This window comes from Chiloscyllium plagiosum, unplaced genomic scaffold (assembly GCF_037043375.1).
Source record: "Chiloscyllium plagiosum isolate Xiang-an unplaced genomic scaffold, Cpla_swu_hap1 HiC_scaffold_8, whole genome shotgun sequence".
In the NCBI taxonomy this organism is placed as follows: domain Eukaryota; kingdom Metazoa; phylum Chordata; class Chondrichthyes; order Orectolobiformes; family Hemiscylliidae; genus Chiloscyllium; species Chiloscyllium plagiosum.
This window is the reverse complement of record NW_028270146.1, coordinates 54,030,917-54,056,558: the sequence shown is the minus strand read 5'-3', so window position 1 is coordinate 54,056,558 and position 25,642 is coordinate 54,030,917. Positions and strand designations below refer to the sequence as shown.

The following is a 25,642-nucleotide window of genomic DNA, read 5'->3' as shown; positions in this document are numbered from 1 at the left end:
AAGACGTTATAGTTATATGAAGAAGCCAGTCAAACTCTACACTGTAATTAGAATATTTCTTGGGCAAGCTCAGACACAACTGGTGACTTAAATGCAAAGGTGAGTTAGCTAATTGTTATTGACTGTTGAGGTTTGAAGGCACACATTCATCCTTCTAAGACTAGTCAAAAAAATCTACAGCATGTAGAAATGTCAATTTCACTCTTAATACTCAAAGATGAATTTCTGTTGATTTAGTAAAACATGTCTTAGGTTTCTAAAACTTACTGTTGTAGGAGGGGGATATCTTAGAGAATGCTTCTGCATACATTAGCTTTCTATGCCAAAAGATCCTTATGTAAAAGGTAGTGACTTAAATCAAATGAATTGATTTCCCTTGAGGGGAAGTGTCTTCACAAAACATCACAGATGTCTTTAGACAGCTGCATTCAAAGAGTAAACATCCTTTAAAAAGAATTTGTCAGTCACCATGTTCAGCATTTAAAAGGCACAGACCTGAAGATCTGGCCATTAGTGTTTGAAAGGGATTTAGGATTGGGGAGAGGCAGGTTTTATTAAAATAAGACAGGTTCTGACTAAATGTAGGCCAGAAACAGATATTTCTGGGTGAATCTACAGCAGAGCATTGAGAGGATGTTTAAAATGGGATTGGCAAGAGTGCGGGTGCAACAAGTTCTCTTTTGGGTGAAATGTAGGTGCAACTAGCCCAGAGAACTCTGGACTTCGCGGAACATTCAGGGCTGGAGATGAATGAAAAGAGAGGCTTTTAATAGGTACAACGTGAGCAAATCAATAGAAGCGTGAATATAGAATGTGCTGGGGGGATCTTAACAAAATGATCGGGAGAGCGTAGAGTGGGTATGAAAAATACTGGCAGGTAAGATTTGATAAAATCCCAATATACTAAATAAGTACATCAAAGGGAAGGGCAGGATAGAGTAGGGTCCAATAGGGACAATGAGAATAATCTGTGCATGGAAGCTAGAGGACATTAGTAAACAAGTACAGGTAGAAGATCCTTTATCTTAACATCTAAAAACTGAAAAGCTCCGAAATCCAAAAGTTTTTGTGAAATTTTTTCTCATTAACAAGATTGGAGAGCAAACAGTTAACCCAAGTCCACACCCATTCAATGCGTGTCACTCAGATGCGACGTGGGTGGGGATGGTGCAAGGCCAAGCACCGACAGGCCTGGGGTTCCTCTGTGAACGCCCCCAAGTCAACACACACTCGATGCTCGTCACTCAGATGCGACGTGGGGGGGTGTGGCCAAGCACGTTCTTACTTTACTGCTCCTTCAATAAGATTTTTAAAAATTTCACTATTAAACTGTCACTATTCTGAAAACTGAACAATTCCAAATTCTGAAAAACAGCTGGTAGCGAGCATTTCAGATAAAGGATCTTCTAACTGTACTTCATATCTGTCTTCACTCTGGGAGAAGGAGGATGTAGGTACGAGGTTCAGTAAGAGTGACTGAGAGTGAGTATCTTGAGCAGTTTGATACAGGGAATGAGGAAGTTTCGAAGACTATGATGGGCTTAAAAATGGACAAACTCCCTGGTCTGGATGGGTTGTATCCCAGGCTGCCATAGAGGAAGTTACTGTGACTTTGACACAAATCTTTAAGTCTTCACTGGCCACAGGGGCAGTAGAGGCCGGAGGACACCTAAAGTGGTTCCACTTTTCAAGAACAGTGGTACAGTTAAATAGAAACCAGTGGGTCAATGGTAGGGAAATCATTTGAGAAAATTCTAAAGAAGAGAATTAATCTCCACTTTGAAAAGCAAGATTTGATCGGGGCAGTCAGCAAGGCTTTGTCAGAGACAGATCATGCCTAATAAATTTATTTGAATATTTAAAGGTGGTGACCAGGTCTGTAGATGAGGGTAGGGCAATTGATCTAGTTCATACAAATTTCAGCAAAGCCTTTGGCAAGGTCCCACATGGGAGACTGATGAAGTAGTAAAAGCACATGGGGTCCAGGGTAACTTGACAAGTTGGATCCAAAATTGACTTTGCGGTAGGATGCTGTGGAGGTGCTGGTGTTGGACTGAGGTGGACAAAGTTAAAAACCACATAACACCAGGTTATATCAGGTTGCTGATGAAGGAGCAGTGCTCTGAAAGCTTGTTCTTTCAAATTAACCTGTTGGACTGTAACCTGGAGAAAGTGAGGTCTGCAGATGCTGGAGATCAAAGTTGAAACTTTATTGCTGGAACAGCACAACAGGTCAGGCAGCATCCAGGGAACAGGAGATTCGACGTTTCGGGCACAGGCCCTTACTGTAACCTGGTGTTGTGTGATTTTTAACTTAGTGGTAGGAGACAAAGGGCGGTGGTAGTTGGTTTTGTGTGTGTGAGGCGGTGTCCACTAGCGTACCACAGGGATCAGTCCTGGGTCTCTTATTGTTTGCGATATCCATTAATGATACAGAAGAAAATGTGGTGGTGGCCATTGGGTGTTGGTGATGATAAGTACATTTGCGGATGACACAAAAATTGGCTGGATGGTTAACAGCTACAAGAATATATAAACAGATTGGTCAGATAAACAGATCAGTGGCAGATGAAATTTAACCCTGATAAATGTACGGTGGTGCACTTTGGAAGAAATAACAAGATAAGAGAGCACTCAATGAATGGCATGGTATTAAGAATCTCAGAGGAACAGGGACATGTTGGGATGCTTGCGCACGTATCATTGAAGGCAGCAGGTCTGGTTTATAGGGTAGCTCAGAACGCATACTAGGTAGTTGCCCTGGTCAGTCATGGCATAGATTATAAAAGTAGGGAGATTATGTTGGAGCTGTTCAGGACTTTATTTAGACTACAGCTGGAGCATTGTGTGCAATTCTGACCAGCACATTATAGGAAGGATGTGATTGGATAAGTTAAGGTAGTTTTGAACAGAGACTGAGCGAGGAACTAATGGTGGTACACAAGATTATGAGGGGCATTGACAGGATGAATAGAAAGTAGCTCTTTATCTTTATCTTTGTTGAGGGTCAATAATGAACACAATTTTAAAAGGTGAAGGGTAGAAGGTTTAAGAGGGAATTGGAGGAAAGATTTTCACCCAGAGGGTGGTGTAAATGTGGAATGCACAGACTGGGAGGATATCTAAGGTGGGAAACCTCATAACCTTTAATAAGTACTTGGGTGAATACTTGAATTGTCAGAATGCTCAAGGCAGTACACCAAGTGCTGGAAGGTAAGCCCTACTGATTTACAGTAGGTTTTTGCCAGATCAGACTCAATTGGCCAAAGGGCCTCTTCTGTACTGGATGATTTTACGATCTGTTTTTTTCAGTTTTACAAAAGTTAAGATATAGTTACCCAAACATCAGAAAGCAAAACTCTATCACAGCTTCTACCAAAACAACAAACCAAACAATTGGTAGCACTTATTTCAGTGGAATTCAGCAAGGTTTTAAAAATTCCTGAAATAAGATTCTTCTAACCTGCTAATCTGATCATAAGACTGACAATTATGTAATTTTAACAACTTCTCAAAATATATCAGTAATGGTTATGAATCATAAGTTAGAGATAACTAAGCAACAGTTTGTTATAGTCTTCATATTCCTTTTAAAATGTTTCATGATGATGTTGTGGGAAACTGTTGGGAAGCTATCCACTGATAGCACAAGAGGAAACATTAATTTATCATGTTAAAGCAATTGACTTTACTGAATTTGCAAATTCTTTTGTAGGCTGAAGGAAATAGTGATTTTTCACAAAATTCATAATGCTCGCAATTTGCAATAACATATGATGGTCAAACTGTTCTTTCATTTCTAATTATCATTTTCAAAAGGTGACCATCTGTGTATTTATTTTAGCATGCAAAATCTCGACTGACTCACAATGTAACTGACTCATAGAGCAGCATTATTCCATACACTGCAATCTCATTTCATGATCTAAGTTAGGAAAGACAACAACTGATAATAGGACTGGCTCAACCACTTCCAACTAGTTCAGGTGGAAACTGCAAATTGGGAAATCATTGCTTTATGCAGAGATTTCACTGCCGTAATATTTCAGTTAAACCTCACATCTATTTAATCTTTCACTTAGTTTCATGATTTTGACCATTTCAGCAGCATTTTCAGCTGAGTACAACATGTGTAAATATGCTCAGAGCAGCACTAGCAATTGCCTACCCTATGACAATGAGGTTTTGGCTTGCAAACTATAGCATATTCTGTGCCTCCCAGAATGGCTGAGAATCTTCCAGATTGGCCTTGATCTCAGAGAAGCCAAGCAATACATTCCAGGAGCAGGCTCAGCTCCCAGCAATGGCAGCTATGACTAGCCACCAGGTACCACCTGACTTTCCAGTCAACCAATTCCTGCTTGCGTTCAGGTATCATCTGACCTTCCCTATGTCAGGAACTGCTCCGCTGCCAATAGAAGAGCCCAGGTTGGAGTCAGTGGATATGACTTTATGGAAATATCAAAAATAGCCGACAGATGACAGGATCAGTGCTCTACCATAAATAAAAATAAAATGTATTGAGAAAGCTCAGCAGGTCTGACAGTATTAAGGAATTCAGGCACTGAGAAAGGGTCACTCAACCTGAAACATCTCTCTCCACAGATGCTGCCAGACCTGCTGAGATTTTCCAGCAATTTCTGTTTTTGTTTCTGATTTACAGCATTTACAGTTCCTACGGTTTTTATTCAGTGCTCCACCAGTTGAGGCAATGTTTAGTCAGGCTGCAGAGCTGGAGGAAAGAGTGCTGATAATGAGTCAAATCTAGGCTCAGTTGAGACTGGTTGGTTGCTGGCAAAATGATTAATTAGTGTTCTTAAATGCTATAATTACTCTTGGATTTAACCAGTTGGAATATGGTGCATTGTGGATTTCCACGCCCCAAGAACAACTGACAGGAGAAGGAATTATTCAGACACAGTTGTGGAATTCCATAAATTCAGGTTCAATCAATCATTCAACTCAACCAGCCTGTGCTAGATATGTTCCCCCTCTACCTTAACTCAAGCTTAACCTTTCCACAGGTTTCCTAGCCCATTTTTCTCTAGATTCACCCACTTATGTCACAAAGCCAGATTTCCCTAGCATCACTTCTGTCTGATCTCCTGGAATATGTTGAGAGTTAACACTCCTGGTTGTGCTGCCCATTCAGTTACCTTACAAGAGAACATGAAAATAACAAAAATAGGAATTTTAAAGTGTCCAGAAAAGTAGACAGGCTCCTTCTGAGTCCACAAAAAAGTCCAACATTTTCAAAGACCCTCTGAATTGCCTTCCCACTCCCAGACCTGACACCTAGCTCCCCAAAGCTTGGACAGTCTTCCACACTCACCAATCAACAAGCTCAAGCAAACAGCCACAATTGCTTGGAGCTCTATCATAACATTTATTATTTATGGCCCAGGTCTCAGGCTGGTACAAACCATTCCACAGTTACAGCATTTAAGCACAAATCAAAATTCTCAGCACAGTTGATGCTTATAGATTTAAACTGTTGTTCGGTCTTTTCTGAGGTTCAGAGCAAGTATTTTTAGTATCTAGAAGGGTCACTGGACCCAAACTGTTGACTCTGCTTTCTTTCCAAAAATGCTGTCAGACGTGCTGAGTTCCTCCAGCTATTTCTGTTTTTGTGTTATCATTTCATTGATGAATATCCTAAATCTGAATACTGAGATCAGTTAGTGTCAGCAGCTCAAGACAGAAAGCAATTCACAAGCATAGTCACATTATTTGGCAAGCATGGTGTTGGTGTAAAACCTCTACAAAAGCTATGCCTTTCAATTTATTTTCTCAACAGTCCACAATGTCCGCCTATTCACTTGCATGGGCAGAAGATTTCATTACCTGTACTTTAATTGGAAAGGCTTGGGCAATTTTCCCTTATGTACTACAAGTAACAACATCAATAAAGTAAGTAAAGTTGCCATAGTCTCAAAAGACAAAAGGACTGCTCTCTCATTAGAGAGAGATGGTGGTGCTGAGTTTAAGCAGAGGGTCACAGTGTTATGGGCAAAGGGCAAGTTGAGAAGGTGGAGCCTTCTTCGTGACGTCAGCCAGTGCGGGAATTAAACATGGGCGACTGGCAACAATCTGCATCACAAATCAGCCTTTCAACAGCTGAGCTAACCAACATCCACAAATTAATAAATTGTTCATAAAGGACACATTTACAATTGTATTAAGCTGTACACAGGAACTCCTCACACCCTACACACTTTTTGTTTCCCACAACATCTTAATGCAGTGCCTCTCACCTTCAATATATTCAACAATTAGTGCTGGACAGGTAGCCAGAAACACAGCAAGAAGTTGATTTTGAGGACAATTTTGGAAAGGAGAGTGAATAAAAGATAGAAAATTTAAAAAATAGGATGAGAGATCTAGTACGTAAATGAGTGGTGGCTAATTGAAAGACTGAAACACAATGATGTTAAAAATATGTTCATTATATTATGCTGTGCAGTGACTATGAATATCCTCTGCAAGCAATCACTTACATTGATATCCCATTTGGCCACATGCAATGAACTTTGGCTGTGAACTTCTGCTTTCATTTTAAGACATGACTTAGTATTCATGACTCACTGAAGAGTGTACTGCAAAATCAAGCCCTACTGTTCGAGTCACTACAAATGTGAAAATTTGAATAATGCACTAAATTGTCCAACCCTAGTCTAATTTGCGTTAAATAATATGCGCACCAGATTTGTGCATTTAATAACTGTTCATTGCAAATGAATTGTCTTTATCCTAAGGCAAAAGATATTACTAACTTATAACTATCACTTAAACTACCTCTTCTTAAATCCCCCCGCTCTCAAGCAGGCAAATACACAAAGACAACACGACATGGATAAAGAGTTTAAAGAGAGAAAACAAAATCAAGGTAACAGTTCAATAGCACCAGTCTGGGCCACAGAATTCAATGAGTGGTTTTCTTTCACTTCATTTCAATTGTTTAACATCGTCACAGGGTTGTCTCACACTAATCTTCAGTCTTTCATTTTTGGCTGAGAAGGTATCCTTTCAACATCTCTAAGGCTCTTTATTCCTCCTTCAGCAGATGATTTGCAGAAAGAGCAATTTAGAAAGAAAGCTTAGATACATATTACACATATATCATATACAATATATATAATATACATAGAGAGACAAAAAGATAGAGGTTTCTGCTGCACTCTCCCCACACATGCCATAGACACAATCAAGAGTCAAAGTTGTCAGATAGTTGTCCCTTAGGTCAGAACCTATCAACTCCATTCTGTCTGCTTTCACTCTCACTATTCCAGGAAAAGACATGATTGCATACAACAGGTAGACAGGGTAGTGAAGAAAGTATTTGATAGACTTGCCTTTATTGGTCAGTGTACTGGGTATAGGAGTTGGGATGTCATCTTGCAGCTATATAGGATGTTAGTTGGGGCACTTTTGGAATACGATGTTCAATTCTGGTCTCCCTCATATATGAAAGACACTGTTAAACTTGAAAGAGTTCAGAAAAGATTCACAAAGGATGTTGCCAGGGTTGGAGGATTTGAGCTATAGGGAGAGGGTGAATAAGCTTCGGCTATTTTCCCTGCAGCATTGAAGGCAGTGGAGTGACTTTATAGAGGTTTATAAAATCATGAGGGGCATAGATAAAGGACATAGCCAAGGTTTTCTTTTCCCTGTGTAGGGGCATGTACAGAGGGCATAGGTTTGAAGGGAAAGATTTATAAGGGATCTAAGGGGCAACTGTTTCATACAGAGGATAGTGCATGTATGGAACGAGCTACCAGAGGAACTGATGGAGCATGGTACATTACAACAATTATAAGACACCTGGATGGGCACATTAATAGGAAGAGTTTAGAGGGATATGAGCCAAGTGCTGGGAAGTGGCCCTAGATTAAATTAAGATATCTGGTTGGCATGGACAAGTTGGACAAGGGTCTGTTTTCATACTGTACGACTCTGTGACTCTATAACTCACCATGCACTCCAGGATTTTTAAAACTGCAACTACCTCTTTCCACAGTATCCTTTATTTAAAGTAGTAGTTTACTTTCTAATCCATAGTCCAGAAATAAAAAAAATGTGGTCTTTACAGATGCTCCTATAATTACCAGGGATACGGTTGTATAATCAGCTGATTAGCTTCAAGGGAAGAGATACGGAAGGGCTTCTACCTACCCTTATAGCGCACAGTTTCAAATACATGTCTTTTTTTATTGGTGATAGTCTTACCAAAACTAAACACAATCCTCGAACTGTCTAACAAATCCATTGCAAAACTTCATCTATAAGGCCATGAACTTTTAATTCACTGTTCTCATCATTTCATTAGCTTTTTAAATGACTTTGCCATTTCTCTGACACTCCTGGGAATAATATTCCTAATCTCCACGTTCAGCTTGAGTTACCACTTAGTGATACCTATTTTCTTGAGTTATGTGTAATATTTTCAGTTAGCTTTTCAATTGTTATTTGCCTAATTGCATAATCCATCTAAATTATTTTGAAAAATCGGTTCTTACATCACTTGTTTCTGCTACTTTCCTATTTTCACCAGCAACTCGATCAGTCTCAAATTCGCATAGATTCAATTCAATTTAGAGGTTTTCATGTGGAACTTTGCAATAACCTCTAAAACTCTCCATAAGCCATATCATAGTAACTGAGATGTAACATAGAAACTATGTCAGTATATTTTTAACAGATGGATATCATCACTGTATCACAGCATGCAACCAAGGGCATAAAGGTCTCAGATTCCATCTTAATTTAGTTCACTTGAAGAATGACAGGCTGGTAGAAGCATCTACTCTTTATAATTGATAGTTAGCCAAGGCATAGATGTGCCTGCGTACGTAACCCCAGGATACATCAGTGAGTATCTGTTAGATCTTTCAATAGCAGGTTACCCATATCCTAATTCTTTATGTTAAAAGGGATAACATCATCAAATTGCAATACCATGCTGGAGAGAAAAGGTGCTTCATAGGGAAGTTGGGAGGGCAGGGATGTTTACATATCCTTACTTCAGTACTCCTCCACATTCACCACAATTAGAAGCACAGGTTTCAGGCTGCTTATTCAGTTTCACTCTCAAAGATGCTGCCTGACTTGCTGAGTGTTTCCACCATTTTTGGTTTTATTTATAAGTGAATTTCCTTGCTTCGATAAAAAGAGGTCATTACATCTGCCTGGTACAACTTGCAAAGCTGGGTTATGGGTTACAAGACACATCCCTATTACAGGTTGTACCTCCATCATCCAGCAGCCTCAGGAGCAGGTCCCTTCCAGACCATTGATTTTAATCAGATCTTGGGGGAGGGTTAGCACAAGAGTGTCTAAACATGTTTAAAAAGCATTGTGCAACATAAACATGAGATGGAAAGCAGTTCTTTTAGGGAATACAGTCAGTACAATTCCAGAAAACTGGAAGCACAGCGGGGCTTAGCCTGAAGAACATGCCAGATCACAGAGATTGGAAGATACAGTGTCAAATTATGTTTCTGAATCAGTGACAAGATGCAGACATTGTTGGCTGGGCCAGCACACATTGTCCATCCTTGAATGCTCTTGAGAGGGTGATGGCAAGCTGCCTTCTCGAACCATTGCAGCCGCTATGTATACCTTCAATGTCATTAGGGAGGAAATTCCAGGGTTTTTCTTAAGATTAGATTAGATTACTTACAATTTGGAAACAGGCCCTTCAGCCCAACAAGTCCACACTGACCCTCCGAAGAGCAACCCACCCAGACCTATTCTCCTACATGTAACCCTTCACCTAACACTATGGACAATTTAGCATGGCCAATTTACTTAACCTGCACATTTTTGGACTGTGGGAGGAAACCAGAGCACCCGGAGGAAACCCACGCAGACACGGGGAGAACGTGCAAACTCCACACAGACAGTTGCCTGAGGCAGGAATTGAACCCGGGTCTCTGGCACTCTGAGGCAGCAGTGCTAACCACTGTGCCACCGGATCCAGCAAAATTGAAGGAACAGCAATATATTTCCAAGTAAGGATGTGGAGCGGCTTGAATGGAAATCTGCAGAGAGTGGTGATCCCAATTATTTGTTGCCTTTGTTCTTCTAGATGGAAGTGGTCGTGGGTTTGGGGAGGTGCTTTCTAAGAAGCCTTGGTGAATTTCTGCAGTGCATCTTGTTATTCGTATACCTGCTGCTACTGAGTGTTGGCAGTGGAGCAGGTGAGTGTTTGTGGATGTGGCACCAATCATTGGGCTGCTTTGTCAAGCTTCTCAAAAGTTGTTGGAGTGACACATATCTCTGGATTAGACAGCTAAACCTGTCTTTCAATGTTTTGATGACATTCACATTTCTGTGAACATAAATTCAGCAATAAAATCAAGACTTGAAAGTTCAACCATTGAAGTGAACCTACTCAATTTTACACTGGGAACGGCACAGCTTAAACAGAATGAGAAGCAAAGCTATACTGGTAATCTGAAACAGTTGTTATTTGGCATTTTAATATTACACTGACACTGCTGTGGCTTGCTATTGAGGTCTGCTGCTAAGGGAGGAGAAATAGCTCATGAAAACAAAAGAAAGTTATTTTTATACAACTTATACTTAATGGGAGAAAAATATGGCAAGACAATTATTTTACGGAACTCAATGTCATGAAAGACTTCTAAACCAAGTGTAACACAGTTTGTACAATGCTTCCTATGTCAGATACCTTCTAACGTGTGGTGAAATCTTTCAAATTTACCTTTTAGATTCAAACAAGATATGGCTGAAATAGTGTCCTTCATTGCTTCTCAATATTATACATTTCCATCTAAATAGCCAAAAGATAGCTTTAAATTCTAACCAAAATTCCTGAATTGTCTAACCAACAAATGGCTGACCTTCTTGATTCCAGATATACCACTAATGGCTCTCTGAATTCGGAGGAAAAGACTATTTCATTGTTCAGCGTTGAACTGAGTTCAGCCATAGACAACAAGACATTTCACAATCTGCCCCAAATAGTTTTAACATTTTATTTACTTTGACGAAAGGCATATCTCCATGCAAAAATACAGAATAAACGAAATGAGAAACATATAAAGAATAGTGACCCACTTTAGCTGTTAGCTTGCTTCAATATGGAAGGGACTCAAAAGAGACACTGTTCTGTGCCATGAGAAACTAAAAGGAAGTCTTTGATGAATACAAAACTGCCTTGTAGTTTCAATTAGCTCCAGCAACTTACTAGGCCAGTATAAAGTATGCTATTTAAAATAAACAACACACATCCACAAACTCTACAATGATATTGAAACTAGTAAAGACAATACACGTCTACACTTTGCATAGATTTATCTTGGTCAATCAGAAATGCTTGCAAGCAGGATGAAAAAAGCTTTTAAGTTACATTATTGAAGCCAGATTTAACCCTTTAAGCCCTAGTAGCTGACTCCACAGCCAATATATTTATCCTCAGCTGCAGGGTCCAAAACATAACAGCATATTTTAGATGGCATTGTGCAACTGGAGCATCATTTCTTTAGTTTTGTATTTGAAAACTCATTGAGATAAAGGCCACAATTTCATTAAGTGCTTTTCTTTTCATACCTGTGCAATGTCTTTAAGCGACATGTGTGCATGAATATCTTCCCCTTGCTGCTAACCTCTCAACATTAAGAGCACGTTCTGATTTCTCCTAAGCAGCAGCTGCAATAGCAGCAGCGTGGTATACCCGGAACTGGGACTCCTGGCGTCACTGATGTGGCGACGATGCCGGGGAACTCCTGGTTGCCAGTGAGTGTTGATTCAGCACGGGACCTGGCATCAGCATCAGCGGTGGTGAGGTGGGCTCAGCAGCAAAGAGATGGCACCTGAAGAGTGGTGACTCCTACATTGGTGGGTCTGACACAGGTGGCAGTGAGGTAGAAGAGGCAGCATGGCACGCAGGTATCATTGGTCAGCTGGCTCATGACTCTCTTTCAGTTCTATCATTTATCCTTTTTATTCCTAACCTATTTAAAATGGTACCAGATTGTGTTGAAGCTTTTCACTGTATTTACTGTATTATTCACCGTTAAGTGCAAGTGACAACAAATCACTCATTCATTCACAAAGTCATTAACTGAATTAAAAGGAAGTCATTTAATGTTACTTAACGACATGCAATGAAGTATGAAATAAGTTGTTACAAACAAGAGACATACTGCTGAAGGCTTGCATCCAGCATTAATCAGGACAGATGCAAGAATGCCAAATGGTATACTGCACAATAAAAGGGTGCTGAGTGGTTGGCAAGGCAACTTTAATTCTCCATTGCAATGCCTCAACCAAGGTGCTAAGGAACTCTTGTTCCCCATGATTGTGCTCTTCTGTTAAAAAAAATGCCTCAACAGTCGAACTTTACTTTCAAATACTCAGTTTGAGCCTGGCTGGTGCTGTGAGTGGAACACAGTGATCATAATCTCAGGGGCATCGCTTCGATCTCCACATTGGGCAAGTGCGTTGTGTTTTGGTGGGGGGAGGTCTGATGCAATGTTTGTGTCCCTGTCTCTGAGCCAGAGTCCAGTCCTGGCTGATAGTACTACATCAGACTAAGGAAGCACTGCACGAGGTGCTGTTTCTCAGATGTGATGCTAAATCAAATTTCCAACAATCTGGTCAAAAAGAAGGATCCATGCGAGGGATGAACAATTAAGAAAATGTGTTCAAAAAGAGAATAGCTAAGTAAATGTGGAACCCTCAGAGGATGCATCTGGGGAATTAATAATGGGCAACAGGGAAACGGCAAAATAATACATATAACATTTTGCATCGATCTTCACAATGGAGAGCATTATAAACAGCTCAAATGTAACAGGTAAGCAAGGTGCTAATGGGGTGGGGGCGGGGGGGGGGAAGATCTTGTGTCTATCACAAGATAATGTGTCTATCATGAGGGATAAGTATGTGATAAATTACTGAGACTGAAGGTAGAAGTCACTGGGACCTGGTAATCTGCATCTAAAGGGTTTTAAGGGAAGTGGCTGCAGAGGTAGTGGAGACATTGGTCAAAATATTTCAAAACTGACTGGATTCTGGGAAAGTTCCAGAGAATTGGAAAACTGCTAATGTGACACCTCTATTCAAGAAGGGAGGAAGGCAGAAATCAGGAAATTAATTGGCGGGTTTAACTAACATTTGTCTGAGAAAATTCTAGAGCTGTTTATTAAAGAAGAAATAGCAGGTCATTTAGAAAAGCTAAAAGTGAATCAGTCAATTAAAGAATCAACATTTGACAAATTTGCTAGAGTTCTTTGTGAAAATAACAAGCATAGATGATAAAGGGGAACTGATAAAGGTAATGTTTTTCAGGAGGCATTTGATAGGCTAACACATAAAAAGGTTATTGCACAAGATGGGAGGTCACAGTACTGGGGGGCACATATTACATGGATTGAGGATTGGTTAACACAGAAAAGACACCAACTAATGGAGTGCCACAAGTTTCAGGTACAGGGCCTCAATTATTTAATGCTCACAGTAATAATTTGGGAGGGGAGTGAAGACTAATTTACTGACAAAGACGGTACAAAGATGAGTGGGAAGGTATGGTGCGATGTGGACATAAGGAATCTGCATTGGGATACAGATAGGTTCAATGAGTGGACAAAAATTGGTCGATGGAATTCAATATCGGGAAGTGGGAAGTCATGCACTTTGATGGGAAGAATCAAAAAGGAGATTATTATTTACTGTACAACCTCGGTTATCCGAACATTAATTATCTGCATTTTGGATTATCTGAACAAGATCTCAAGGTCCTGTAAAAACAGCGTTAGGCAACTCAGTATCCAGTTATCAGTTAAACGGCATTGTGGCGTGCATTGCCAGATAACCTTGAGGCAGGTTTGAAAGGCAGGTACTCATCAATTACTGTTTGTTTACGATCAGATCAGTTATCTGAATGATCAATTATCCGACCAAATTACTCCCTGCCTGTCTCGCTTGGGTAATCGAGGTTGCCCTGTAAATGGAGAGAGATTCCATTAAAGTGCAGTACAAAAGGATCTGGGTGTTCGTGATCATGAATCTCAAAAAGTTAGCAAGTGGATGCAGTGAGTAACTAAGGCAGCAACTGGAATTTTAGCCTATTGCTAGAGCACTGACATTTAAAGTTTGAAAGTCTTGCTGTAGCTGTACAAAATGCTGGTGAAGTCACACCTGAAGTATGGAGTACAGGTTTGGCCCTCATACTTAAGATAGATATACTGGCATTGGGGGCATTTCAAATGAGATTCATTGGACTGACTGGGATAAAAAGAGCTGACTATCATGAACAGCTAAACAGGTTAGTGCTTTATTCATTGGAGCATAGAAGAATACGGTGTGATCTTATTGACACATACAAATATCAGAAGGGACTTGGGAAAATAGATTTTGAGAAGATGTTTCCACTCATTGGGGAACCATGACCTAGGAGACATCCAGAGTAGAAATATGAAGGATTTTCTTCTTGTGGAATCCTCTAACTTAAAGTTGTGGAGCACGGACCACTACAAGTCTGTGAAAGTAGAGGTGCAGGTAGTTCCCAGCTTGCATACCGATTCTGTTCTTGAGTCTGTTAGCAAGTTGGTTTATACGTGAGCCAGAACACAATGCAGTCAAAATAAATCAACTCGTGATAAGCACAGGAAATGTTCATATGCTGGGTTTATAAATTACACTCCTGTATGGGATCAGTTGGTAAGCACAAGCTTTTCTAAGTCAGATGTTCATAAATCAGGCACTTCCTGAACATAGATTTTTGAAATATTGGGGAGTTGTGAGCTTTGCTGAACTGGAACAAGAGGAGTTGAGGTTTGAGGCCGATCACCATGATCTTATGGAACGGTGAGCAGACTTAAGATATAAGCCATTCGGCCCCTTATGTTCTTCTGCCAGAGTGAATATAAATAATCCCCTGACAATATTTCAAAGACGACCAGGGGAATTATATCCTGCCCAATATTTAGATCTCAATCAACATCCCAAAAATAACACATTATCTGGTTATTATCACATTGCTGTTTGTGCGAGGTTGCTATGCTCCCTACATTCCAGCAATGACAGTTCCAACAGTGCTTTGATGGTGACAAGTTATTTTAAATATTACAGACAGCAACAGCTCTCGAAAACCTGGGGGGCTTGTAAGTATTGCATCAATATCAGCAAGTCGGTATATTCAGAAGTACCAAAGGATTTCATATCGAACAAGACTAAAAAGGTACTGATTACTAATCTTGAAGATATTAGAAATCTTTAGTTGTGCTGAAAGCCATTCAGGTTTTGAGTAGTCCTGGAAATTCCTTGGGTGTGTCCATAAGAAAAATAACATTTAACACTAAATGCAGTCCCTCTGAGCACATCATGCAGTCATCAGATCAATCCAATGGCAGAACTAATGAGAATTTACAAGGCTTATAACGTGCTGTGTGCATGCAGCAATTAATCCAGATTAGGAATGGAGGTGAAATCAGTTGCAACAATTCCTGGTGCTCCAGATAATTCAGAAGTGGCACACTGAGAATGCCAGGGCCAAAATATCAGATGACTGTTCAACATGGAACGAGAAACAGCTAGCAAGAATGCCAAGAAGTGGCTCAATTTCTTTTATTGTAAAGAAGCATTCTCCCCTTCAGTGCCCTTTCTAAACAGGTGCAGCAGTCCCATCATGGGACAGCTGCCTCATCTGTAACAATGTCAAGGGCCTTATGATGCTTATCCACAGCCTATCGACAGATTCCCAGCTTCCTTTGCACTCCCAGAGGAACTCAACACTTTGGGCAAGGAGCCGCCTTCCACTATTCACACTTGGTAAACACAGGCAGCTGCCATTATCTATATGAAGTTATAATGCCAATCCATTTCCAAATGTGGATTTACTTTCAGGAGCCATATATATCCATTAATCACAGTCACAACCCCAAGTGAAGGAAATAGGATGCCTTTTATTAATTGCATTAGTTGTGAAATGGTCCAGAACTTTTTGGCAACTCTAAGCCTATTTATCTTTGGTCATCACATTGCAATATAGGAGAATCATTTGCTAATAACCTCGCAGTAATTCTTAAAGACTGTCACACTAAAAGAACCTGCTGTTGAGTTCTCTACAATCATCCAGAAGCCATTACAAAAGAAGTGGCTTCTAATAAAAATGAGAAAACAATATGCAAATCAGCATTAGTAAATATTCAAAATGTTCTTCAACAAAGCATTTCTGAATGATTTTGCTACCTTACCCTTTTTCAAATGCTGACATGCCTGTTGTAGATTTCCAAGGTTTTGCTTTGACTTTAATTTCAAACCTTTGCAATTTATATCAGCATTGTTTTAAAATTTACTTCTGCTTTGATGTCAGACTTGCAGCGTCCTATTCAGTGGCCTCGAGTAATCCCAGCAACCTGGGGCTTTGTTATAGAGTCAGCACATATGACATACGATGCTCCAACAGTACTTGCATACTTAATTTATCCCCAATTTCCAGTGAAGTGGTTCTGGAGATTTGTTAGAGGAGCTAGAAATGGTTGGAAACTCGGTTATTCAGATCTGTGAAACAATTTTCCAGCACACCAGCTCAGGTTACACCAATACAGGGAGAGGGCTGTTGTGATGTCATGCTAGTGTCTCTACTCAGGACTAGGAGATCCCGATTCAGCTCTTACCTGTTCATGAGGTGTGCAATAACACCTCTGAACAGGTTGATTAGAAAATACCTACAACGGTATAGGAACATCCTCCTTGTTCAATTTTACAGCCATAAAATTGTACAATGGTAAATCTATTCTCATTTCCAACATTCTTGAAATAATTTGGACTTCCCAAAATCATTCACATCCTTCCTGAAACATTACTCCAACTGAATCTCTTCAATCAAATTTCCACCTCACCCATAGTAACAGAATAACTCCCAAAGTCGCAAATCACATCCAATGTGACGGTGGTCCATCTATTGTAACATGTCCACACCCTTTGACAGTTGATCAACAAAGTCTCTCCACCATCAGAAAAAAAACAAACAACTGCAGATGCTGGAAATCTGAACCAATGCCTCTCTTCTAATTCCTGCACTATTGTTAAATTATCAGATGGCTTATCCAACATCGAGTTCTGAATAATCAGAAATTACCTTCCATTAAATAATTGAAAGGATCAAATCCATTGTTTTTGTCCCTACTCCACATTCTGTTCCCTAGCTACTAACTCCATCCCTCTCCCTGTTAATAGGCAGAGATTACATCAGTCTGTTCACACTCTTTGTATCTTTTTGATACAAAGCTTCAGCTTCTGACTCATACTTGCACAATCACTGAAATACCTATTCCCATCCACCTTTGTAATAATCATCCAACATTGCCACATCTCAGTTGATTTGCTGGTGAAACCATTATTCCTAACTTTGTTACCTCTGTACCAATATTCTGTAGCTTGTCTCCCCCAGTAAACCGGAGATCATCCAAAAACTCTGCTGCTAATGTCTCAGGTCGCACCAAGTTCCACTCGCCTAGCACCACTGTGCTCACTGACCTAAATTAACTCTTGTCGAGCAAAATGTTGGTTTTAAAATTCTCTTCCCTTCCGCTCCAACATTACACCCCCCCCCCGAAAATGTTTCCACTATTCAATTGCACCCCAGTTCTATAATCTCCTCCGGGTCTACAACCTTTTGAGAAATTTGTTATTGATTTAAATTAGGCCTTGAGCTTCCCCATTTTAATAGCTGCACCAGCAGTGACCAGGCCTTCAGTTACCTAGCCATAAAGCTCCCACCCCACATCTCACCAACTATTTTCTAGCTCTGCAGAAGCTTATCTGCTGTCACGGTTTGTGTACTTAATGCATTTGCACCATTCTCAAACATCCACTGTGACTCACATGCAAGCTCTCTTGACATCTGTCAACCAATCAGATCTATTTCCACCCCTCTTACTGCTGCCCTCCATTTTGCTCTCTAGAAAAGAGATCTACAGCTTCTCAGTAGTGATATTATGGTCGAAATTTGCATTTCTGGATGCCTCTTTTTAAGAAGCTCTTTGTGTTCTTTTAAATTTCAAGTGCCTGACTTTAAGATATTCCTTTCAACCTCCCTTCCTGACTGAGATTTTGATTACCTGACCATCTATTCTAATGCGGCTCAGTGGTCTTGATTTGTTTCAGAATGATCTTGTGAAGAACTTGACATTTTATGACAGTAAAAAGGTTCTTTATAAATTGTTTTATTAGCTGTATATATGCAAAGAAAGCAACACCCTTTTTAAAACAAAATTAAGCCTTTTAACGGTTATTGGAGAACTGTAGATCTCCAGTACCTGATGCAGCACCTTTTAAAAATTAACTGTCATGCTCTTCCAGCATGTTTATGGGGGCCAACCAAATTTTTCCAATCCATAACAAGAGGGTACAATATTTCCCTCCCAAACAAAGGTGGGGAACATGGCAGTGGGAGGACGACAGTCAGGCAGGTGGGCATTAGAGAGTTCTTTAATGTGGTGTTGGCACAGGAAAGGCTATCCCACCCTGGCACCAATTGAAATGTTTGTGTGATCAGTGATGAGTCAAGGGCCTCTTCAGATAACTATGATTAAACCTGTTCCCAAGGGGCAATATGACCAACTGGCATGATGGACTCGCCCACCAGGATAAGGGAATAGGAACCCCAATCTGGGTTGACTGGGGCAGGGATGTGTTCAGGGGTTTCTGACCACCTTCCCCAACGTGATCTCTCTCAAACAGATAACTCCCATGCCCACTGCTCCTGAAATTTCAGCTTACCATGCCAACAGCTTCAGGTTAGGCAAGAGATGGCAGCATTGGGAAGCATTTCCAGCAGAAAGCCCACTGAGTGACCACTTTGGTGCATGATAGGTACAAGGTTCTGCAGGCTTTACATTCAGGTGGTGACAGGATAGGGGCATTCTGCTGGCTTTAACATCTATGACCATACTTCAATCAATATGCACAAAATTCTGCCCATGGTTACTACTTATAAGATTAAAAAGTTTACACTTAATACAGGCAACCTGAAGGGTGTTTCACAGGAGGGTCCTCAGACAAAAAAACTGATACAGAGCCAAAGAAGGTCGTATTCAGATGGGTGACTAAAAAAAAAGGTCAAAATTAGTTCTTCAATTTTTAGGTCAAAATTAGGTCTTCAGTGATTGAAGCTCAAAAGGAATAGGGGTGAAAAGTCATGAGAATAAAGGAAAGGAATTCTAGAGCTTGGAGATTAGACAGCAAAAGGCACACCCAAAACAAAAACAATTTTGCACATTTGAGATCGTGTATGTTTCACAATGTTATTGAAAGATGACTGGAAATTTAACATTTTTGTTTGGCATTTGAGTCCTCGTTCTGATGAGTAAAAGAGGAAAAACTCCAACTTCTAGTCGCTTATTTGTAATGTTTACTAAACTTCACAAAACAAAACTGATGAGAATGAACGTCACTGAAGATAAACATGGCAGCAATGTTTATACTTGAACATATATTTAGTTGTGGTTTTTCATGCAATTATAAAACCGTTTTTTCAACAGGAGAAAAAAAAAGGAGTGGATACATAAGCTTCCCATTTTACAATTTAACAACCAAATAGCCTGGTTTCATGCAACCAATCTAGCAGTCTGCAACTAGTCTTGTTTAGAACTATGTACCTTTTATTAAAAGTTTCACTGTTCTTTTAGCAATAATCTTTTAAATTACTACTTAGAAATGAAATTCAAAAATCCTTATCAACATTACAAGTTAATTCTGTATAGTAATAGAGTAATAATGGAACAGCCCTGCTTATGTAAATATTACAAAAAAACACACTAGTGTTCTTGTTGAAATTCAAAATCATTAACTTGCTGATTTACAAACTGATAATACAACTTCTATGGTAGCTTTCTTTTATGTATCAAAACGTTCTTCTAAAAACACAGGGCTTTTAAACCATTTCAAATAGTTTTTCCAGTTTAGAATTTTGAGATTTTCTTCATTATAGTAAAATGGGCCATCACTTCATTCATTAAATTAAACTTCATTACCAGGAGATGCACTGCCTTAAACTAATGGAGGTTTATTGAAATAAACTTTGGAGGAGTGATGTTAAATAATAGAAGGGATTACAGTCCAAATAAGTTTGACAAATCATGCCGTGAATACAGTTTCCAGTGCCATAAACAATGTTATGCCAGCATATAGGATGCTGAATCCTCTATGATGGCAGGATGGTCTATTTCAAGGCCTACCCAGATATTGATAGGCTGTTATTTGAAATTTTACTATTGAAATGGTGGTCATTGCAGCACTTCCATATCCATAAACATATTTCGGTGTGCATGCATATAACTACAGTAAAATTCCACAATGCATTTATTTTTAAGTCTCACATTTTATGGAACAGAGATTAAGCCTGTATTTAACTCAACTTTATTAATGCATACCAAGATATCCAGCCACTGTATTGAAAATTTGCTTTGTAAAAAAAGGTTTGAGTGAAGATTTGACATTTCTAATAAATGCCAATTGCTAACAGAGAAGTATTTTTTTAAACGAATCATTACAGTGCTAGATTTTACAAATACAAAAACAGAAAACACTGCTGATAAATAAATGTTGGGCAAGTGATCTTTCTTTTCAACTAATGTACTTCAGGACACCGCTTTCCAACCGTGTTTGTCATTTCACATTGTTAATTAGTCATTCACTTTATGAAACATCATTCACAACGATAAACACTATTCTGCTTTTTACAAATACGTAAATACAATATTTTTACCTCAATTTTGTAGGGTCTCATACTATGTAACCAAATGTTTCAACACTTAAACCACATTGCCCAGCACCCATATTTCATTCAAGGGTCCCAAACACAGTGAGCATTGACAAAAGCAAACATCTACAAATCTTCCTCATCTCGGGTTGTGACAGCCCAGATGACACAGAATCACTACAAGACATCCTTCTCTAACCCCTTTAAAAACTTTGGTAGGCTCTGGCAGCTGTAACAAGTCTTATCCTATCCATAATCTCGCACCGTTTCTGCCTTCAGTATTCTGTCTGCTCCAAGTACAAAGCACACAATAACACAGTCTCCCCTATTTTCAGGGCCCTGCCACAACACTAGGTTCTGGTCGAAAACTAGCAAAGAGAAACCTGGGTGTCATTTAGAGAAATTTTCTTGTTTCCTCTGTATACAAATTCTATATGTTGTAACCTCTCACCACTACAATTCATTTTGTATTTATCCTTTGTTTTTTTAGCTGTTCATCCCATTGGTAACACGAGGGGATTTTTTGGAACCAAATTATGGAATGCAATTGGTTTCCTTTCAAAATGCTCTCCAGTCCAACTTACTCTTAAAGGGATACTACATTTAAAAATCCCACACTTCTCAAAACACATGGATAACAAATTTTTATTATACCCATTATCATCATCGAAATTAGATTAGATTCCGTACAGTGTGGAAACTGACCCTTTGGCTCAATCAGTCCACACCAACCCTCCAAAGAGTAACCCACCCAGACCCATTTCCCTCTGACTAATGCACCTAACACTACGGGCAATTTAGCATGGCAAATTCACCTGGCTGGCACATCTTTGGACTGTGGGAGGAAACCGGACACCCGGAGGAAACCCATGCAGACACGGGGAGGATGTGCAAACTCCACACAGACAGTCGTCCGAGGCTGGAATTGAACCTGGGACCCTGGTGCTGTGAGGCAGCGGTGCTAACCACTATGCCACCGTGCCACCCCATGGTTTATTTTCTTCTTATTCCATACTGGGGACACTGATTTTGTATTCTCCAGACATTACAGCCCTCTGACAGCTGATGAAAATCACTGCTTTCACAAGTGCGCTCATTCAGGATCTGTTTATTCCACCATGAACAGCATCACAGAAGCATTTTCATCTGATATGGACACATGCAGACACTCAGTAGGAGGTAACAGGATCAAGAGTAGAAACTCCAACCCATGACATGTTTTGGGATTCTTCTGACCCTTTCCCACACGAAAAGACATTTTTCCAAATCCTAACAGTTAAAGCAAAATGTATTCGCACATGTTTTAAGAAAAGGCATGGGAACAAATAAATGGTTGAAAAGCAGTTCAACCTTTTGATATCAATAAAGCCTGTGGCACCAAGAATGTTGGGTACCCACGTGCAGGAAGTCCAGTTCCAAAGGAAATAAACAGACTATAACATGTGACTAATAAGATAATACATCACTTCAACACTGGCTGCAAGGAAACTTAACAAAAGGTGTAAACATATCCATTGAGGTTCAGAGTCAGAATTTCAGAAGGTGACCACAGTTATTAACCTGACACACCATGTTGATGTTATAAGGTGATTGTGACCTATATCATTGGCTATAAAAAGTAGAACAACATATTAAAATATATTACCTCTGCACACAGTCTGCAAGGCCCTATAAGTGATGCTCCACGCTACAACCTATGAAAGACTGACTTCACACGTATCATAGATCACTAATTGCATGCATTGGCAGAATCAGAGTGCAATACTCATTGTGGCATCCTGAAAGACTCAATCTTATAATTCTTGTTGTGGCAGGATTACCAGTATGCAAAGATTTTGGCATACCATCACAATACATGAAATTAAACCATAACCACTGTGGCAGAACAGGTTAAACATGACACAATCAAGTAAGTGAATAATTGTAAGGATATGACTGTGGAGAAGTGAGGTACAGCCAGGTTCCAGGATAATTACATCTGACATGTTGAGCAGATTACTCATCCCATACAATGACCATAGCACTCCTCTTGATCTACATGTCAATGCTCTAAGCTATAAAGTTAAAGACATCCTCAAGGTTGGGTTGTTACACTTTGGCCAAAGCCAGTGAAAACTGTTGCAAGTAGCAACAGAGAAAGATGAACAACCATAAGGAGTTGCAAAAGGTCATTATCCAGGGGTGGCCTAACAGTATTCAAATACCACTTGAGAGAATTAATTCATTTTGACAATAAAGAACCAAATTTTATCTATAGCAACAAGTCATTTTCAAAGGAAAAGGAAGTCCAAAAGCATTATAACCCATACATCATGTCCATGTTACAGCAGGGACACATAGGTATTGAATATACAGTTAGCATGAGTATCTATGTACTGGCCTAGGATGAATTTGGATATGGAACAACTCATGAATGTACATGAGCCATGCTAACTGTATCAACCCCACTACGGTATGGTAAGTTATCGAAGATTCCTGAACTAAACATAATCTACGACTTAATTCCACACACACAATCTGCTGGTGATATTTACCTCAAGGTAAAGGATATTACAGTCGTATAATGGTAAATAACACAAAGATAGAATTTACAGAGTACTCAAAATGTACTTCAACCTTAAACGAAGAGCACAAATATTATTGAACAAAAGAACAAAGAACAAAGAACAATACAGCACAGAAACAGGCCCTTCAGCCCTCCAGTTGCAATCATATTACACACATATACAAAGTGCAGCAGCTAATTCTTTATTGTATTAGGAATACTGGAACAGTACAAGCTGATACTTTATCATTTCAGAAGTACTTAATTATGCTAGTCACTTTTATCAGTATTGGAGAATGTGACCAAACAATCTGTCTCTTTAAAAGCAGACAGAACCAACAGGTTAGTGTCATCTGCGAGATTTCCCACTGATCATATCTCCTGACCCCTGAATGAACTGGATGATGGTACAATGTCCAATTTACTGGAATGGCATAATTGGAAGCAATAAGGTATTCTGGATTGGTTTAATGACATTGTTGATTACAAAGCAGTCATTTTAAAGTCACGTAACCCATCTGATGAAAAGAAGGCAGGTTTGGTCAGGCACCTATTTTACACTCCATTGTTGAGAGATACCCAACTGTATGGGATGTGATTCCTGTTATGCAATAATATAAATATTAATATTTGTCTTTGAGAAATTTTAAAACTCCTTCAGTTTTGGAGTAATAAATCAATTATTAAATCTTATAAATAGTCACTGAACAATGTGCCCAAACTCTACTACTGTTTCTTTTGGTCCAGGGAGTAAAGCAATTGCAAAGTAATTTTTAAATGTTTGAACTCTTTGCATCACATGTGAAGAACTCATACAACAAAGTTAACTGTAGCTGTATAATAGTGATATAACTCTCAGAAGCTTTATTCACCATATTATGATTTATATTATTAAATCAATTGGTATGGTTATAGCAGTTTGAGTAGCACATGTGCATCAAAACCTAATCAACATGCAAGTCAGCAGCTGTATAAGTTCTAACACCATACATAACTTCATGTGATTTTTCATATAAACTATACAAATGAAAATAGGAATAATTCCTTACAGTCATTCTTTAATTGAATAGCAAAGTGGAGTGTACATAAAATAATTCTATTCTCTTCAAGTGAACAATTAACAGAAGTAGTCATTTAAACATTTATGTAGGCGGTCTCATAAATATTTAGAAATTCAGTACAGATCACAAGCTCTTTTATATTTTGAGTGGGATCTTAACAGGTTTCCAATGTCTGTTTTAGCTAACAAGTCTACAGTGTAGGTTTCTTTTCAAACAATTACTTTTCCCTTTTCTTTTAGATTAGATTATTTAGATTAGATTAGATTACTTACAGTGTGGAAACAGGCCCTTCGGCCCAACAAGTCCACACCGACCCGCCGAAGCGCAACCCACCCCAGACCCATTCACCTACATTTACCCTTTCACCTAACACTACGGGCAATTTAGCATGGCCAATTCACCTAACCTGCACATTTTTGGATTGTGGGAGGAAACCAGAGCACCCGGAGGAAACCCACGCAGACAGGGGGAGAATGTGCAAACTCCACACAGAGAGTCGCCCGAGATGGGAATTGAACCCGGGTCTCTGGTGCTGTGAGGCAGCAGTGCTAACCACTATGCCACCGTGCTGCCCATTGCTGCTGTTGAAGTGCACTTTTAATTTAAACATTCTTCATTCAAACCTCAAAAAAGATGGGCAAGCTAAAAGAAAAAGACAACAAATTATCATGCAGCAGGAGAAGTGGCTCAGCCAGAGCCTTCATAGTGAAACTAAGTCATTAGTGACAGAGCTCCTCACTCAGTTCTTCATTCAATCTGCTTTCCGTTCACTGGGCAAAGGACCAACAGCTTGGTCTCAAACTCTATTGGTGCAGCATCATTATTTTTAGATTAGTTTCCCTACAGTGTGGAAATAGGTCCTTCGGCCCAACAAGTCCACACCTGCCCTCCAAAGAGTAACCCACCCAGATCCATTTCCCTCTGAATAATACACCTAACACTATGGGCCAATTCACCTGACCTGCGTATCTTTGGACTGTGGGAGGAAACCGGAGCACCTTTCCTCCCCTTCCAGTAACATAGACTTTAAGCAGGGTCAACAACAGGTAAACTCCCATTCTGGTGGAATGACATACAGTTCTGAACATGCAAGAAATATGCAAAGACAAAACAAAAGAAGTGTTCACATTAAATCTTTCACTACCAGAATTTCAATTATTTCCCAAGAAAATAAACCTAGTTTGTCTGCAAATAATTTACCCAAATGGCTATTATTTTTGAGTATATGCAAATCTGAAGCGATTCCTTAAGCTTTTCAACTCATTTGACAGGTTCTTTGGTCAATTCGTGTGTATAGCAAAT

General features: G+C 39.5%; 1 protein-coding gene and 1 long non-coding RNA gene across 2 annotated transcripts in view; one reads left to right on the top strand and one right to left on the bottom strand.

Moving 5' to 3' along the window:
• Positions 1 to 25,642, bottom strand: part of frmd6 (FERM domain containing 6) — a 127,208-nt gene that overhangs the window by 73,437 nt on the left and 28,129 nt on the right. The window lies entirely within an intron of this gene.
• Positions 2 to 10,369, top strand: LOC148149401 (uncharacterized). Its single transcript, XR_015757906.1, has 3 exons — positions 2 to 99; positions 6,826 to 6,886; positions 10,088 to 10,369. It is a non-coding gene; the product is annotated as an uncharacterized LOC148149401 (long non-coding RNA).